Source organism: Ruditapes philippinarum, unplaced genomic scaffold (genome assembly GCF_026571515.1).
Source record: "Ruditapes philippinarum isolate M1 unplaced genomic scaffold, ASM2657151v2 ctg4834_1_1_1_1, whole genome shotgun sequence".
Lineage (NCBI taxonomy): Eukaryota > Metazoa > Mollusca > Bivalvia > Venerida > Veneridae > Ruditapes > Ruditapes philippinarum.
The window spans coordinates 135,564-151,270 of NW_026858530.1; the positions used below are offsets into that span (position 1 = coordinate 135,564).

Here is a 15,707-nt window from a genome sequence, read left to right on the forward strand (position 1 = left end):
GATTTCAAAAGACAGAACATGTTTTTTTTTCATTCACCGCATAAAACACATAACGTGGGTGATAATATTATCACAAAATAATTTACACTCCTTGCATTTGAACATAAGATGGCGCAAAACAATATCTTATTGTCTCTATCAAGAGAGGGCATACATATCCAATTTTTTCTTTCTTTAAATGATATTTACCATAGAAACGCCGGCTTAATACAACGTATGACATCACGTTTTTCTGGTCGTATTAAAATATCTATCAACTCTTTCTGTGCTTGCGTTAATACCAACAACATTCTAAAGTGTCAATTTCCAAGAAAATTTGAACGGAAAAATTCAAAATCCAGTGTAATACTGTGAGTTTAATGTTTCTTCAATAATCTGAAAATATCGGGTATGAATCCTGTGCTCTATTTGTTAACATGTAAATAGCACATCAGTATATGAACAAATATAGTCCTTGCTAGATATTATCCCGGTAAACGACACAATTGCCTAAAGAATTGTATGTTCCGGTATACTTAATGTTCTCTACATTGTTAATGCATAATGCACTTAAAGCAAAGTCCATTACGGTATTGCTACACAATAATTTTGCAAATCTAGGAGATGTTGCTAATTTCCGTATCTCTGTTGGTGAGTATTTTTTGCATAATTCACAGCCGTATAAGGCTTTTAGTATCACAATTGAGAAATAAATAGTTCGGGATGTTATCAAATTAAGTTGGTGTGAATGCCACTGTAAATTATTGATAAAAAGGTCCCTGCTTCAGTTAGGGGTTGCCTTGTTGATAAATACTTGTCATATGCAAGACTTAAATGAGTGTATGATTCTGTCTCTTTTATGATTTCTTGGCCTTGTAAAAACGTCTTATGGTTGAGTCCAATGATACATTTTCATTAACACAGTAACACTTATCAGCATTATACCTGTACCTTCAGTGCCGGGAATACGTATTAATGTCAAGTAATTTATCCATGCCTGACGTCAGAAAGGAGATAAGGACCATATCATCAGAAACAATAGGGGAGCAAATATTCATATTATACATACAAAAATCATGAATTTACTTTTCTAGCTGTTTTATCAAATTATTTATGAATATATTATACTGTAGGGGTGTGCTCTTCCCGCCTTGTCTTGTCCCTTAGATAACAGGGAAAATGTTTGATGTTACGCCCTGACATTACACTTAGCGTGTTGCGTTTAGAAATATTACTCGAAAAGCAATGAGTGGTATGATCAATGTTAGATTTCATTAATTTATAGATTAATCCATTATGCTTAATATTGTCAAAGACTTGTTGTCGTCCACCAAAGAAACATACAAAACAGTATAGATGAATTTTTACAAGCGTACTATATGCATTCTCGAAGAACAAATGACGTCATCAAACGTCCTAGCTGTTCTGGAACTCCAACCCCTTGCTGAAAACTTAATGACTGACGTAATACATCTTTACACCTTGATAATAATGTGTATTTACTTTAAAAAATAACTGATGATAATGTAATTGTCCGATAGTAGTTCGGATTGGCTCTACGTTTTGTAACTTTTGTTGTGATTAATGCTTCAAATGGATTACGTTTTCTAACGAACTTTACACATCACAGCAGCATGTGTCAAGTGCCATGCGACAGCTGTAAAGAGCTTGTCCTTCACATTAGTAATATTATATTTTTTTGTACTTCGATTGATTCCGGCTCTTTTCAGTCGCTCAAGCCGGTGCTAGGAATTTGAGGGATGTTGCACGTATATTATAATCTTCATGTACAGATCCAATTAAACAAAGAGTGAAAATTGCATGCATTATCTTGCGATTAATGCTTCCAAGGGATCACATTTCTTCTGGATCTTGATGTGTAGATTTAACATGTCAAAACTGGTGTTATATAATTGTATTTGATTTTATAAAAAGGTAACATAGCTTTAACAATGTCGTATTGGTAAAACGAGTCCTCCAAAATCTCAAATACTTATACTCTTCATGGGGACTCGACAATAACGTCTAACAGTTGGCGAATATAAATCAATTCAAATACAACAAAGAAAGTCTAAAATGTTGTTGACTGGATTATCAGTATATTCAAGAATTTTCTTTTAACTGCTTGCCTTTATTGAATAGCACTGCTTTAATACGAGGGAGAAAATACATATATACAAATTTAAAATTTGGCATTATGAGTCATAAAAATTACTCATATTTTTTCTTCTGATACTAAATGATTAATTACAAAATATTGCTAATTTGTTCAAAGTAGTACATGGTTTAAAAGAACATTCTAACATGTCTCGTGATTTAGTCACTATACACAAAGAAGAACAAAACGTTGTAAAACTGCCAATAAACACTGGTTAGGGAATACATGTTACAAATAAAGCTGTTATATAATCTCCTTCTATAAAATACTTAACAAAGTATATTTTAAGGCAAAAATAATAACGTATTTTTACTGATATTTTCCGTCTTTTTGATGCAAAAATAGCATCTCACATTCAGTGAAACCACAGGTTTGACCTATAACAGTTGATTTTATAAGATAAGTCGGCGCAAACTCATAAGCAGTGTAATGACGTCGTCCTAAGTATGCAATCGTTTAGGCACCATAATGACGCCATTTTAAACTGACATCAATGTGGGATTTGAGAATGATAAAAAAGCACCGATGTAAACAAAATACAATCAAACCTGACGCGCAAGTTTAATAATGTAATACGTTACGTTTCATTTCTTTTGTTGTACAATTTAGCAGCAACAGCGTACGAAACAAAACAGCGCTATACGAAAAAGTGGCAGCTGAAGTAATCTCTGCTTGAAAAAAAAGTGATCTCCCTTATTTTGTTTTGTTAGAATCGAAATATTATTGGTATAAGCTGTTTTCGCTGTTTCGCTGTTTTCGTCGTTTTGTTGCAAAAATTAAGCACGGGCTTCGTGGAAAATTCCTAAGCATAAAAAATCCAAACCGTAATTAAATTACCGATAAACACCGCTGATACCGATATTATTTCTAAAATAAATATAACAGATCTGGGATGCATTTATTTCTTAAATAAATATAATAAATCAAGGATGCATTTAGTGATAACGCGATATATGCAATTTTGTTTATCAGAGTAATCATGACATATATTAAAACAAAATGAAATAAGCAAGACTAGTGGGTGTTTTGGTTTGTTTTATTTTTGCTCTCTTTTTTGTTGTTCATTGGGAGTATATGGAGTAATATTTATTCTTCATCATTAAATTGATACATACATATTGATATGAGTAAGTTTGCAGTATGGAACAATCATATGCAAAAAGGGTAAAACCAAACAAATAAACACACCAATATACTCATACAGTCATAAGACGAAGGTTATACGCTTTAAAATTATAATCAAATTTTGTAGGAATATCTCTAACATAACCGGATAAACCGTATAAAACATTGTACTTCATTCAAACTACACAATGTTAAGTTTATACTTAAACTCGTGTGTCTATATTGAATGACTTTTTCAGTTTATTTCAGTCAAATATTTATATTGAATAACTTTATATACAACGCTTTTATGATTGCGTTTATGCTCGACTTCCCTTCCTTTTTAAACGAAAACTATAAATTACTTTTTTTTTACTTTTTAAGGCATTTTTGAAAATTTGAATACATAACTCTAAGTGGGGTGAAATGCTCTTCTCTAGCACTTTTTTGTGTTAAAGACAAGTTGACATTCGCATGTCAATATTATCCACCTTATATAAAAGTTATTTCCGCAGGAATTTATTATATAATCCCATTTTAAAGTACTTGGTGTAGGTGATATTAATCAAAAATTCATATATGATCAAGTAAAGTTTCGCATAATACTGAGCACTTTTGACAATGTTCGGTATATCTTCCTTATTGTTGACGCTACTACATAGCACATGGGACTTTGGTACACTTACAGCAATTAACGAATATCATGGTGTTGGTAAGTAATTCTCTGCGCCCGGTCTTTGGCGTAATATAGCCTCCGTTAAATTTCAACGATACTATGTGTTGTTTATTTTACATGTTTTTTGCAAGTATTCCTTGACGGAAATTAACCAGTTCTTACAAAGTTATTTTACGCAGTCAAGAGGTTAGACTTCTGTAACAATCTGTATGAATCTGGTATAAAGCCAATGTATAGCTTGTCATTGGTTTAAAAGCAAAATAATCGATTGAGGAACACTTTTTGGCACGTATCTACATGGAATGCCGCATAGCCGCCCGAGAATTGTCAATTTCCGAAAAGTCTACATTTATTTGTATTAAATAGAGAGAAATAATACATATTTCGTTTCTGTTCAACCACTACCAACATATTTCACAATCGTTCATTTCGTGTTATTTCTTTGTTAGGTAGATTTATTTTCTTCAAATCAAAAGAAAAATTATTTGTCAATAAACAAATTCACCGATTATTATTACGTTTGTATATTATAGCGTGATGCAACATTTAAATAATATATAACTATCAAGCCATAGCATGTTGCTATAACATGTAATATATTTCTTAACAATCCTTGTGCATTAGCTACAAACTTGTATGACCCAACGAGTCGGTACTGACAACATGGCAACATTTTTTGAAAACGATGTTGATTAATAGATAAGTCGAAAAGGTTTATACTCAGTAATAAAATATTTTACAACTACCTTTATAACTACAGAAAAATATCCAGCAAAGCACATTGAGTTTATTTTCCAAAATAACACACATTTTTTTATGTTTATATGTTACGGTTAATGCTATCCGTGCAATTTATCTAACACACTTCAAAAGGAAGTAAAGGAAGCTTATTTTAATATCTATGATATAAACTGTATCGGTTAAACCCAACGTGGGAAAACCGTATGAAAATACAAGTACGAATATTTTTGACTAAATTACAACACGTATATAGGTAAATTATAAATTAAATATCCAGTATGTTGTCCAACATTATCGATGTACAAGAATAATTTAGGGCTGATAAATCCTTTACTTTGAACAGGGAAAATCCTAAGGTGTGTTTGGGTAACATCACTTAAATAGCATTGACCAAATTAATGGCTCCCTCACAAAATCGTATCGTTATTACTTTGTTTGATAACACGTGCATTTCAACGACACACATATTTTTTGCTATCCTTTTCAGTATAGTTTCAACCACGAATAAGAAACAAAACTATGGTATTTGCACTGAAGTTTAATAATCATGAAGAATATTGTCTAGATGTGGGTACAACTCTGAAATATTATACCAAAAATCCAAATAAAACAGTATTACGTGTTTAAAGCCATTTTGATAGTTTTATCTTTAAAACAATCTAATAATGTCCATTATGTAATAATACGTCATCATATTTTATTGCTTCATAACTTTAACATACGTAAAATAAGTAAATTAAATAGAAACAAATAATACTACAAAGGATAAATGAATGTCAACATAGTAATGTGTTTGCAGAACGCGGGTTTGGCCTTAATGTTTACCAATATTAATGATGGCCTTTACCAAAACAAATTAATTAGAATTGACCCAAACTTATTTGCGTTACTGTCCATTCTAACTCCTGAAATTATTTCAGTGAATATGAAATATATAACAATCTATAGATAAAAAATAAGATTTGCCAATATGCAAATTACATTTATTTGGCAACGATGTCGTCTCTCTTGGAAGGATCTATTATGTCATGTTTTGTTAATGATTTTTTATTTTCAAGTAAACAAATATGTTGCTATAATATTTGTAGTTGGTTAGTGCATTGTAATATTTATCTTTTTGAAATGAAGGGGTCAGTTTCACAACTGATCCCTTATATTTGCTACATTTGTAGGGTTAGAATCGATGACCTCTAATCCAGTTACCTTTCTGGTGTGGGTTCGATCCCCGGGAGATGCTTTGGTCTGCGTCTACCTCTTGCACTACAAGCAAACATTCTATTTTATTGACGTCTTGTCTGATTGTCATTAAAACACATGTAATTAGTTAATCTATCCCAGTTAATTAGATTCGTTAGGGCTTGTAGCCATGTAAAAGATTTTAACGAACGGACTATTTTCAGTACTAGCAAACTTCTCGAACAGGGCTATCACTATCACTTATAAATAACGGAAATATTTTACTAAATCTTATCATCGTAATTTCAATTTAATTTCAAAATTCAATAGCAATTTCAAAACTCATCTGCGACTGAGGATCAGCAAGCCCGATTTCTATTGAGATGTGATTTGTATACTTCGCTTGGGTCATGGTAATTTTTCTGCTGCCTTTTCTCAATATATAATCAAACGTTTTATTAAAAGAGGTTATGACCATACTATTTTAAGACATACTTCATGTTAAGTGTTCAACGCTTTTACAGTTATACACTACGCTTTTTCCTTTTGATTACATCTGATAGGCAAAGTGGGACACCCGTCTTAATTTGCGTATTCTGTCTTGCTTCGTCGGGCATTTGTAGGTGATAGTCTTGCTGATCTGTCTTCTTTTAAGACACTGATTATTTTTGTTATGGTCATTGGTTTACTTTTAAACGTATCCACATGATCATTTCTGTGTTTTACTAATTTCAGCTTTTGTAACCATACGACTTTGAGAATTCAGTTTGACGGGGATTCATTTCATTTGCGTTGTCTCGTATTAAAGGAACATGGTGGGGCTAAGGGTAGGGTTTGTAATACCAATAACAGTTTTAAACTCCCCAGCAGTGCATTTGCTGCTGACCGGTCCAAGGCGGTGTCCCTATGTACTACTTATACATATGTCTTGTTTTTTTGTTATATACAATGTTTGTGGCACTATTGTGTCACTTATGTTTTTCGTCCACGGTAAGTATCTCACCTTCCCTTAAGATGTTTTTTTTCTATTTAACTGCAACCCGTCCTAGTGCCACCTTCCCATTCGCCCTTATCATTTTGTAAGTCTTTAGATTAATTTTGATTAATTAATTTTCGTCTTTAATTACCATGTAGCCTTTTATGAATTTCTGTTTTATAATAGCACCCAGCCTGTATGTTTGCCTGTGTGCATTGTGCTATTTGGATTCTTTCTTCGATTATAACAATTTTAATATGCTAAAAAAAATCTGGAAACAAAGTGATCCCTCGGAAGTATTAATCATTACAAAATTACATGAAAATTGCAGACTCAGTTTTATTGAATAATACATAAGAATAAGAATGTATAGAATCTCAGGTCTTAATATTAAAATGAACAAACCAAGATGTATCTAGTTAGGTAAGAAATAGTGATATATTTCTTTGACCAGATAATAATCTGTCAGGGAATGATGCATTTTTTTCCAGTCTTTTTTACTACAGATTTATCTGAAATAATATACAAAATCCCTTGTCGTTGTTTTGGTAAAAGAATAAACTAAACTGTGCTTTTATAGATAACGAGAAATATTTTGACCTTATTACCTGTGATTCATTGTGGACAAAGTAAGTAGAAATTGGTGTAAGTTGTAAATGTTTGAATATTGTTAAATCACTATATGAGAGAGTCACGTCATGTGTTAAAATACCATCTACATCTTAATTGTCTGATTTTTTTTTTAATTTCACTGGTTTAAAGCTAGGGGAACACCTCTCACCGTTGCTTTTTATACAGTTTGTTAATGATGTAAGTGATTCACTAAATTTTGATAATTTGACAGATAATGACTCACAGCAACTTTCAGTATAACGTTTGCTTTTTGCCGATGATATAGCATTTTACAACGGACAAACACAGTTTACAAGCCCAATTAGATAGTATTTACTTGTATTTACTCAAATAGAAATTAAAAATGAATGTGAATAAGACAATAATATGTGTATTTTAAAAAAAGAAAACAAAGACATGGTTTTAAATGGTTTCTTAATAGTGAAAATATTGAAGAAGTTGACAGTTTTGTTATTTAGGCATTAAACTTGTTAAAAAAGGAAATCTTTGATTTGCTGTTAAGGCCCTATGTGACCAGGCGCTTAAAGCCATGAATAGTTTATTATCTCTTTTTAAGAAGATAGGCATTGATTTTTAGACCAAACTAGTATTATTTGATAATCTTATTGTCCCATTTTCTGTATGGTTCAGAGCTTTGGGGAATATACAATTATAAAGAGATTGACAAGTTAAATATAAGGTTTTGTAAAATTGCCATGGGTGTTAGGAAACAAACTACAAATGCTGCTGTACTATGAGAACTCGGGAGATTCCCGTTATCTATTATAAGTGTTTAACATTCATTAAGGTGACAACGGAGTCAATTATCACTGAAAATACCTAAAATGAGATTTTTTGCTTAGTAGATTTATCAACCTTTTCTGAACACATTCGTGATTTAATTTTGGAAGCAGTTAGTCCAATAAATGTGTTTTTAAACGTTTTAAAACGGTACCTGTACCATTTTATCTGCTATTCGCGTAACCTGTCAATTATCGATAACGCTCCGCCCCCTGTTGAGGCATCAATGAGGGAAATCGGTAGTTCCATATATCCGTGAATTACCGATCCATACTGGTCCATACTACTCGTAATGCATGTATCGTACAAATACCGTACATCTTTTATGAATATCGTCTACCTTTTATTTCGCATTTTTTATAAAATAAGAAATTGTCGGCCAATGTACGTAACATGATGTATGAAACATAAATAATTAAGCATAGCGGCAAATCGCACGACCACGGGGTTGATTAAAAATATAGTTGCTAAAATATCCATAATGTGTGAAAATAATTTGTCTGTCCCGTTAATCGGATAGATATTACATTGAGTTTATGGACTTTTGTACGGATTCAACGGCTTGCTTTACATTCAACCTCGTTTTCTAACAATGTCAAGTTTCAAGTAAAACAACAACAAAAACAGACAACATTTTTTTATGTGAACGCCTATATGACTTGTGGTAAGGTGTCCCTGACAAATTTCTAAACCATTTTAGATTGTTTAAGGATGATTATTTCTCTATGAATCAATACAAAAAGATATTAATATAAATTATCAGTGAATGCTTTGAATAAATTGTTCGCCAGTAAATCGAACACAGTACTAATAAACCTGGGACAAAGCATGGAATTTATTGTATATCCCAGTAGAAACTGGATCTCTATGCCGTGCATAAATGATTTTCATGATAATAGAAGTCAAGAAGGTCAGATCATAATGATCGAGTGATACCTTTTTTTTGTATTAAAATATGTGAAGCATTCATATCAATTTGGAGGAAAAAATATATAATATCCCGTTCTTATTTGTACATCTACCATGGCCTTTTAAATACCGTCAGAAGCTCAGTTTTTTGTTATTTTAATTTATATTTTAACGGAATTTCATACACGAATACACAGACAGAGTGACACTGGTATAATATAATAATGCTGATGATAATAATAATAAACTTCAAAAGTGAAACAATTAAATACCCCGCTAGCGGTGCGCAAATACGTTCCATTTCCCCCCACCGAGTGCCTCAAATTTTACCGAAAGTCACGTGACATGTGCGACCGATACCACTGTAACCTCAAGCAAAAATGTGGACTGTAAATCACGTTAAGATTTGAAGAAATTTCTGTTATAAACAGATATTAATCAGCAACTTTTTAATTGGTCAGATTGCACTGGGTCATAAAATGTTGTTAGAGTATGTTACCGCAACTTGTGACCCTCTCTGGTGCGATATTTGTGTATTATGCAATTATTTAGCGTGAAACGTAGGGGTCCGAGAGAGAACAGCCGATTTAAGACACTTCGTTTGATGCGGGTCGGACTAACTTTGAATCGGCATAACTTTTTTAATAATCAAGCAATTAACATGCAGTTTAAAGCACATGAAAGGGAATTCATTTACGGAGGGAACAGTGTCAGGGATTTTTGTTTGCTCAATCAGCGACTTAATTATCTTTAATTACGTAATATGTATGGTGAAAAAAGTCGCATACAATGTTTGACGTTACGTAATATTTTTTTGAGAAAAGATAAAAAATATTTGAGACACGGTTCCCCAGATATTATAAGTATGTTCATTTTCCAAAAGTTTGATAACAAAAAAAATTAAAAATGACTTTGATATGACGATTTAAAATTTTAGGATTTTTATTAAAAATCAATCATTTACAAAGGCATTTTTTTCAAATATGTTATTTTTTATGATGATCAGCGACATTTAATGCACAAAGATTAAATAAATAACAATTATTACTAAAATAAGTTGGTTTAAATGACATTTATGTGAGTACCACGGAAAGTGTCTGTTGTCACCTTAAAGTATTTGATTAAACTTAAGAACAATAATAATAATTCTGTTTTGTGTGACATTTTTCTACAATGTACATTGTCACAATTAAATGATAATAATTTGGTATTTAGGATTAAACAAACTCTTGACAATCTAGGTATTTCACAGTTATTGGATATATTTCATCCTGATTTGAATTATTTTTCTATTATACAAAGACGATTGTATGGAAACGTCCTAGTGCCAATTTAACATGTTCTATAGAAACATAAATCCTACGTAAGAGATAAAAAAGCCTAATTAGGAGTTTATAACTCCCACTTAGGACTTTATAAGTCCTACGTAGGACTTTTAAACTTCTACGTAGAACTTTATAAGTCCTACGTAGGAGTAAAAAATATAATTAGGAGTTTACAACTCCTACGTAGGACTTTAAAACTCAAACGTGGGACTTTTTAACTCCTACATACGTAGGAGATCAAAAAAACCTTATTAGGAGTATATAACTCCTACGTAGGACTTTTAAACTCCTACGTAGGACTTTTTAACTCCTACGGAGAACTTTTTAGCTCCTACGTAGGAGATAAAATAGCCTAGTTAGGACTTTATAAGAAATCTGTCTGTAAGCAGGTATCCCGAAAAATTGCTTCACAGCTCTTCGAAATATTTACTCGGCAACAAGCATTTAAGTGTCTAAGATATTAATACACATACATCAAAAATTTAAAAGCCTTTAAAGATAACAATTTTTCATTTGAACTAGCTGAATTAAACGAGAAATTTATCCATTTTCAGCCGTTTCGAATAATTTAATCCTTATAGGGGCGGGGGTGACGTGTCTTGTTCCAGCTCCGAAAAGAGTCGATTTAAGTAACGTACTTAATACAGAATCATCATTTAATATATATAGAAAATGACATCTTTAGTAAGTTCAATTTTCGGAACAAGTTGTATTGCTCGAAATAATTCAGATTATTGAGTTCTTGTTATTTCGCACAAGATCATCTCTGGCTACAGAATAAGAGTATTTACTAAAGTGGCTTGCCACAATTACAATTTGCCACATATAATTTATTTTCCTACATAATATGCTATCCTAGGTTATACTCTAGCATACATTTGTAACATTTCAATCGCACTCAGCTTTCAGCACTTTGATATGTATCCTACGTAGGAGTTATAAAGTCCTACGTAGGAGTTATAAACTCCTAATAAGGCTTTTTTTATCTCTTACGTAGGAGATATAAAGATCTACGTAGGACTTTTAAAGTCCTACGTAGGACTAATAAAGTCCTACATAGGACTTATAAAGTCCTACGTGGGAGTTATAAACTCTTAATTAGGTTTTTTATCTCCTACGTAGGAGTTATAAAGTTCTGCGTAGGAGTTATAAACTCCTAGTTATGCTTCTTTTTATCTCTCAGTTCTAAATGTAAATCTATTTACATTGTATTGTAATGTTTATATGTTATGTGTTTGATAAATCATATGCATTTGAATTATTATTGTACATTGATATGTTATTTGGTCTTGACAATATTCTAAAATTATTTACTTGTAAATGGCCAAAGGCATATTTATGCCAATTGCTTAATAAAGATTGAATTAAAATTTGTTGTAAAATTAAATCATTATTTTTTAGTTTACCAAGTCTACTCTTGGCCAAAACTAACACTATATAAAACTTTTTTTAAATTCATGTCGCATAATTCTAGATAAAAAGTCGAAATTAATATTAAAACCCCAACGTCTGGAAAAGGTGTGATCCATCAGAAACATTAAATACAACACAATTAGATGACTTCAAGTTTGGAGAACTTAATAGTTTAAAAGTTACTTCGACACGAAGGCTTAGTTGTTTAGACAAGCAATTTTCATAGTACTATTAGCATTACAAAAGAACCGCATAAAATATGTCGGCAATATTCTGAAGGGCCATGATCATTCAATTTTGCCATTTTGGAAGATATGATTCTTACTTTTTTAGTGTTTAGTTTGTCTGTATCATAGTAATGTTTTTAACATATACTATGCTCAAATTTGATATTAGAAAATATTTATGACTGCTACACAATCTCATTGTTAATTAAAATAGTTATATTTTGCATGAAGAAGATATGTCATGTTTAAAATTCTATATGTGGTCACAATATGAATTCAAAAAGACACTGACAATTTTTTATTTAACTTTACTTGACTTGACTTTTAATAAGGAACGCAGCCAGCTTCCCTTACATTGTTGATTCGTTCTTTTAATCAAATTAGACATATTCAGTAAGCATTTCATACATTTCAATAATTTTCTGTGATTAAAATAGTTAACCCAATGATAAGCATATTATATTAATTATTTAAGTTTCCCTGCCCAAGAAAACAGTTTTTAAACATTAAATTTTTAAAAATGTTTTTACAACAGATGATCAAATGATTCAATTTTCTCAGGATGAATTCGTATATTTTATGTTTCAACAATTTTCTCTATTTAAACTAAATGTGTTGGAAATGTTTCAACATAAACTTCAAATTTTAAGGTAGATACTTTAAGAAAGACAGAAATATTTTTAAAAAAATACAATTTTCATGGACATTCCAAGGATGAAAATTCTGAGAATAAAGGTGCTAGAGTTATTAACCGTGGCACATATAACATGGGCGATGATAAAAAATATATTTGAAAAAAAAATCCGGAAACAAAGTGATCCCTCGGAAGCATTAATCACAACAAAATTACAAGAGAATTAAAGTTTAATGTAGATACATTAAGGTATCATAAAACAATACAGTTTTGCTCAACTTCTTTTTTTCGAAGAAATAAAATAGAAATATGTTTTTACACTCATGGCGGCGTCCCGTTGCCGTCCGAAAACATTGACTTTCATCATAATGTTTTAAGTTGTGTGTGTACTGTCTTCTTACATGCTTATAAGTCATAGGCACAATACTTTTAACTAGACCTGACTAAACTATTATTCATTTAATTTTTGCTTGAGGTTGCTGATTCACCTGTTATATTTAAATTTCGAGGTAAAGTAATTGAATGCTAGTTAAGTTGTCATAATATTGCTACCTACGTCTGATTCATTTTCAACATAAGGAGTAAAAAGATGTACAAAATCTCCAGACTGTCATTCACCCGCGTTTTAAGTTTTATGAAAACAATTTCAGTACTTTTTCCGTTATTATGTGATCTAATTTCATGGACGGATTGACAGACTGACATAGGTAAACCTTAGGTCTCCTCCGGTTAAACCGGAAAGAGAATTATAGTAAATTCAGTCTGTTATTGGATAGCGTATGTCCACATGTAAACCATATCTCCAAGTATGGATCTGATTATTGCTCCTCGCCCACAGGCGCTGAGCTATTTGTGTTTACTATTTTTTTGGCCATGGGCCCGGATTTTATCAATAAATCCCTTCGATTTACAGCTAAAAATAAATTCAATTTAATAACTCCTTTCGATTATATTGGTTCCCCCTTCGGTGATTCGCAGCGTGTCGTATTAATAAATGAAAACCGGAAAGCAGTTCTGCTGTACATGATTTCGAAAGCTATAAATAGCTATTAATGTTCTGATTTTTGACACTTAGTAATAAATTTGTTATTTCCCTTTTTTAGTGGTACATGAAATTATAATTAAAATTTTATTACATTTTGAATTACATTTACACACAGCATATCAAGTATATGTTAGTGATTGAATTTGTTAATATAAAGAAGATTTCAGGCATAAGACTTTAATAATTTTGCTTTTGATAATTATTCTTAATTTATATTTATGAAACTAAATGTTTAATAATAACATGTTGATATATTGGTTGTTTTGAAATAATTATAACTTTAGTATATAAGGTTACATTTCTGTGATGGTCTCATTGGCTTCTCACTTCCCCTCGGAGCATGCACGTCGATGAGAAGGCACAGGGCATCGGCAGAAGATTTACAGCTTGGTTATCGACAACGTAAACTTTGCCTTAAACCGTGGGCGTTAACTACGGAATTCCTACTTCGTCAACAACTGCGGAACAGCTGCCGGTGTCCTGACTAATGCCGAGGGGATTGGCCCTACAAAGTAGGCGCTTGGGTCGACGAGGATGGTGTACATACATACATACATACATACACACAACACACACACACACACACACACACACACACACACACACACACACACACACACACACACACACACACACACACACACACACACACACACACACACACACACACACACACACACACACACACACACACACACACACACACACACACACACACACACACACACACACACACACACACACACACACACACACACACACACACACACACACACACACACACACACATACATACATACATACATACATACATACATACATACATACATACATACGTAACATTGGTAATGCACGCCATTGCACGCAGGTTAATTATCAACACTCTGTGCTTCAAAATTAACTCTTTAAGGGCATGACTGGTGACATGTCCGGGGTCCGTTCTCGACAGCGAAAGCTGCATTTTGTGCCCTTAAGGGCGGAAGGACCCTCATTAAGCATAAACTATAGATAGATAGATCAGAAACTTTGATATGCAGTTTCAACATGAGGTGTATTGGTTTTTTATGAATGGTTCAATTCCCAATAAATCAATTAACAATAGCTTTTTATGATTCACCAATGTCAAGTAGCTTTTATATCTTTGATTCGCATAGTGAATTTCCTCATACCTGCCTAAAATTCAGGTAACAGTCTTCTATCAGTATTGAAAGAAACCATTTTTTTTTTAATTTGACATAACAAAATGCATGTAATATAACTATATTATAATATAAGTCCCTTTTGTTACTATTTGTATATTTGTTACAATTATGATAATAATAAAAACAGACTTTTATATTTTTATCATCTTATGTTACTGACTACAGTAGTGACACAAATAGAACACAGTACAGTCATGTCACATAACATTTAGTCTTGTAAGTCTTGTTTGTATTCAGTGGAATAACTTTCCTTTCCAGGTAGGCATCAGTGAAAGCATTTTTTTCAAATTAAATATCTGGCCCCTCTTTTTAATTATAGACAGTGTATAAGATAAGTATAGTTATGCAAAAAATGGTTTACAAAACATTCGGAAAAAATCTACAATAGTACTTACTCTGAATATAACATGACCTGTGCGTAGGAATAATTTGGTAAGTTATCTGTAATGAGCGCATTTTTTGCGCGGAGCTTCTCAATTGCTGCATTGCAGCAACATTTGTACTTGTATAAAATCGAAACGGCATTTAATATTAACCCATTCTGAAAACACGTTCTTTTCAGATATTATGTTCTGTCTCTTAACGTAGAAACCATGCAAATGGCACAATCTTATTCAATTCATGTATGACTAAACCCTGGAATCAAAGTTGGAAAAAAGTATAAACAGATGTATCTACAAGTGGAGGTCTCTTTTTAGTTGATCAATTAAATCAAAATCGAAACTTTTA

General features: G+C 31.9%; 1 protein-coding gene across 2 annotated transcripts in view; it reads right to left on the reverse strand.

Moving 5' to 3' along the window:
- Window positions 1-15,707, reverse strand: part of LOC132753499 (uncharacterized) — a 57,804-nt gene that overhangs the window by 19,412 nt on the left and 22,685 nt on the right. The window lies entirely within an intron of this gene.